We start from the raw sequence: 4,691 nt of genomic DNA, 5'->3' as shown, positions 1-4,691 counted from the left end.
CTATTCCCTATATAGTGGTACTACTATAGACCAGAGCCTTATTCCCTATATAGTGCACTACTTTTGGCCAGAGCGCAAAAAAGGCTCTGCTGCTGTCACAATAGGAGAACCCTTTTTAGTTCCATGTAGAACCCTCTGTGGAAAGGGGTTCCACGTGGAACCCACAAGTTTTCTCCTATGGGGACAGCCGCAGAACCCTGTTTGGTTCTAGATAGCACCTTTTTCTCTGAGTGTATGTACCTATATAGTTCACTATAAGGGGAAAACTATAGGATGCAATTAACCCATTTCAATGGGATCGACTGTTGGCTCCAAGGTAAGCACCTTTTAAAGTATGTACTTTCCCCAAAATTCCCAGGTTTTCCAGAAATCCGGGATGGGAGTATTCCAGATGTCCTGTTTATTCCCTCCTGATTCCGGGAGTCTCCAAACCGGGATTTCTGGAAAAACCTACTATTCTCTACCTATTATCTGTCAAATGATATTATTATTACCTATGATGTAGAAGGAGACGTCTCTGAACAGGGGCCACCAGGTGAGGTGGAGCATCTCCCTGGAGAAGATGGCACACATCCCGATGACAAACAGGATGTTAAACACCGCTGACCCCACGATGGTCCCGATGCCCACGTTGCTATGGGAGATGAACACGCCAATCAGAGAGGTGAACAGTTCGGGGCGGAGCCTCCTGCAGCCATGAAGGTTGCCCGGCGACGTCGTCGGAGATGTCGAGCTTCACGGTGATGACGCCGAGCGCCGGGACGAAGAACTCGTCACAGACGATGGCGAGGGAGACGAACATGTAGACCATGCCCAGGATGTGGAGGGTCACCCAGCCCTGCCTCCTCTGGTCCACTGTGAACAGGTCCTCTGGGTACTCTCCCTTCCTGTGGGGACCTCTCCAGGGATACCCGGGAGGTGGTGGTGTTAGGAGGAGGTTCAGTCGGAGGCTCAGGTTCAGGGTCCTCTACGTAGATACAGTGCTTAATGTCCATCCTGTTGACAGTGATCACGATGACGTCATCCCCCTCCAGCACAGTCGGAGCCCTGGTGATGACGTCATCGTTATAGCTCTCTGTTAGGCTAGAGAGGTTAGAGGTCACCACCTCTCGTGTGTCTACCTCCAGAACACTACTACTATCACCACCGCCCCCTTCCTCTGGGAGTGCTGTCCCAGGGTCCTCCTCTGCAGCGGCCTGGCGGGCCACCCGTGGCTCCTGCAGCCGGGCCTTGAACGTCACGGTGTAGACGCAGCACAGTAACACACCAGAGAGGAAGAAGAGGATGCGACTCCGATTGAGTCTCCGTCTTTGTGGCAAATGCATTGTTCACCGCTGCCAGAGTGGTCTTGATTCCCACAGCGGATTATTAGGCCCGTGTCAGATGCATGGTTAGGCTTATGGGAACAGGTCCAGTAGCATTAGTTAGCCAAATAATGCAGTTCAGCGAGCGGTCAGCACACATCTTCAGCATAGTCTGTTTTAATGTCATAGTCCTGGCATGATGTCCCAGCTCCAAACTATAAATATATATATGGAAAAAAGGGGGGAAATAAATAGATAATTCACTCAGTTTAGACTACAATGCAAAACTCACGTCATACATTTGACATAATAGTGTAATAAAATACGAATAAAAACACTACTGGGAGTATTAGAAGGGTTTATTATAAGGGCGCGCGTTCACGTGAAGGGAGTCGCAGGAGCGCGGAGGATGGGATACAGCCACCTGTTACTATGGCTACATAATTGCAGGTACTCTGCTCTCCGAAGGGCTGCACAGATTAAATGACACGTGTAATGAAATGCAGCGAATGTAGTTAATGTACAAATGACAATTTAAAAAACAACAACAGCGAATTAAGTAGAAAATATCATTATGTGGGGCCCTACTTTTCATTGACGTGCGCGGGTCATGAACGTGCTGATATGCGCTCCTCTAGTCGAGACAACATACGCGATATGATTCATTCCAAACGTTCAACCAACCATTTCATTTTCCCGTGTGTATCCAGGTGGGTCGGGTGAAAATTAAAGAAACGAAAATAATGATACATTTAACTGAATTTCGTGGGGAAATTCCAGGCAAGAAACAGTGCCCGATATGGAGTCATTGACAAGTATCCGGGGCTTCCACAAGGTCAATGACGATTATTGTAGCTGAAATCCCTTCTCTGTAGAACATCTGTAAACCAAACTTAACCCTTTTTCAATTGTTAATAAAAACGTACCTTTAATATCGCTGAGTTGTTGTGATAGAGGTGTTCTAGACGCGAGGTCTCTCTCCAGCTGTGTGCGCTACGGTAAAGGGATTGGTTGAGAGATGCTGACTCTAGTTTTTGGTGAGCGGCTACAAGGGCGCACCGCAGGATGACAGCTCACACCTCTCCACGGCTCAGCATAATACCTGCAGTCTTTTAAGAGGATTAGGTTAGGTGTTCACCCAATCTCTCACATTCTCACGAACACGTTTAAACTGCTTCAAATTCAAGGCATTCCTATTCATTTGTTCATAATCTGCCAAGTGCATGCAGTGTCTCTAACCACCAACGCTGAGCAAAAACCAACCATGTTTGGCGCTGAAGTGGAAGGAGGGTTGTCAAGGCATAATTACAATTCTGAAGAGTGCTCCTTTATGCACACAGACAGAAAGGTCAACGGACAGGCAGAAAGGCAGACAGGCAGGCCAACAGGCAGGTAGACGGGCAGAATTGCAGATAGACAGGCATGCAAACAGACAGACAGGCCAACAGGCAGGTAGAAAGGCAGACAGACAGGCATGCAAACAGAAAGGCAGACAGGCCAACAGGCAGGTAGACAGGCAGAAAGAAAGGCAGACAGACAGGCATGCAAACAGACAGACAGGCCAACAGGCAGAAAGGCAAACAGAAAGGCAGACAGACAGACAGCTGAAAACTGTTGTGCTGTTTAAAGAAGCAATATAACTGTAGACTAGTTGAGTATCTGGAGCATCAGCATTTGTGGGTTTGATTACAGGCTCAAAATGGCCAGAAACAAAGTGCATTCTCCTGAAACTCGTCAGTCTATTCATGTTCTGAGAAATGAAGGCTATTACATGCGAGAAATTGCCAAGAAACTGAAGATCTCGTACAACGCTGTGTACTACTCCCTTCACAGAACAACGCAAACTGGCTCTAACCAGAATAGAACAACCGTTTTCAGCTGTGCTAACATAATTGCAAAAGGGTTTTCTAATGATAAATTAGCCTTTTAAAATTATAAACTTGGATTCGCTAACACAACGTGCCATTGGCTAACACAACGTGCCATTGGCTAACACAACGTGCCATTGGCTAACACAACGTGCCATTGGAACACATGAATGATGGTTGCTGATAATGGGCCTCTGCACACCTCTGTAGATATTCCATTAAAAATCAGACGTTTCCAGCTACAGTAGTCAATTACAACATTAACAATGTCTACACTGTATTTTCAATCAATTTGATGGACAGAAAATGTGCTTTTCTTTCAAAAACAAGGACATTTCTAAGTGACCCCAAACGTTGGAACGGTAGTGTATATAAAGGGGTTATTATGAGGAGATAAAGGACACCTATATAAAGGGGTTATTATGAGGAGATAAAGGACAACTATATAAAGAGGTTATTATGATGAGATAAAGGACACCTATATAAAGGGGTTATTATGAGGAGATAAAGGACACCTATAAAAAGAGGTTATTATGAGGAGATAAAGGACACCTATATAAAGGGGTTATTATGAGGAGATAAAGGACACCTATATAAAGGGGTTATTATGAGGAGATAAGGGACACCTATATAAAGGGGTTATTATGAGGAGATAAAGGACACCTATATAAAGAGGTTATTATGAGGAGATAAAGGACACCTATATAAATAGGTTATTATGAGGAGATAAAGGACACCTATATAAAGGGGTTATTATGAGGAGATAAAGGACACCTATATAAAGAGGTTATTATGAGGAGATAAAGGACACCTATATAAAGGGGTTATTATGAGGAGATAAAGGACACCTATATAAAGGGGTTATTATGAGGAGATAAAGGACACCTATATAAAGGGGTTATTATGAGGAGATAAAGGACACCTATATAAAGGGGTTATTATGAGGAGATAAAGGACACCTATATAAAGGGGTTATTATAAAGAGATAAAGGACACCTATATAACGGGGTTATTATGAGGAGATAAAGGACACCTATATAAAGAGGTTATTATGAGGAGATAAAGGAGATAAGGGACACCTATATAAAGGGGTTATTATGAGGAGATAAAGGACACCTATATAAAGGGGTTATTATGAGGAGATAAGGGACACCTATATAAAGGGGTTATTATGAGGAGATAAAGGACACCTATATAAAGGGGTTATTATAAAGAGATAAAGGACACCTATATAAAGGGGTTATTATGAGGAGATAAAGGACACCTATATAAAGAGGTTATTATGAGGAGATAAAGGAGATAAGGGACACCTATATAAAGGGGTTATTATGAGGAGATAAAGGACACCTATATAAAGGGGTTATTATGAGGAGATAAAGGACACCTATATAAAGAGGTTATTATGAGGAGATAAAGGAGATAAGGGACACCTATATAAAGGGGTTATTATAAAGAGATAAAGGACACCTATATAAAGGGGTTATTATGAGGAGATAAAGGACACCTATATAAAGAGGTT

At 43.6% G+C, this 4,691-nt stretch overlaps 1 pseudogene; it reads right to left on the bottom strand.

The window, feature by feature from the left end:
* The window catches only part of LOC124019738, a 42,523-nt pseudogene extending 41,004 nt beyond the window's left edge, over positions 1–1,519 (bottom strand).
* Positions 1,520–4,691: the final 3,172 nt, after the last annotated feature.

This window comes from Oncorhynchus gorbuscha, unplaced genomic scaffold (assembly GCF_021184085.1).
Source record: "Oncorhynchus gorbuscha isolate QuinsamMale2020 ecotype Even-year unplaced genomic scaffold, OgorEven_v1.0 Un_scaffold_662, whole genome shotgun sequence".
Classification (NCBI taxonomy): domain Eukaryota; kingdom Metazoa; phylum Chordata; class Actinopteri; order Salmoniformes; family Salmonidae; genus Oncorhynchus; species Oncorhynchus gorbuscha.
Note: the sequence above shows the minus strand (reverse complement) of the source record. Positions and strands in the feature narration are given on the sequence as shown.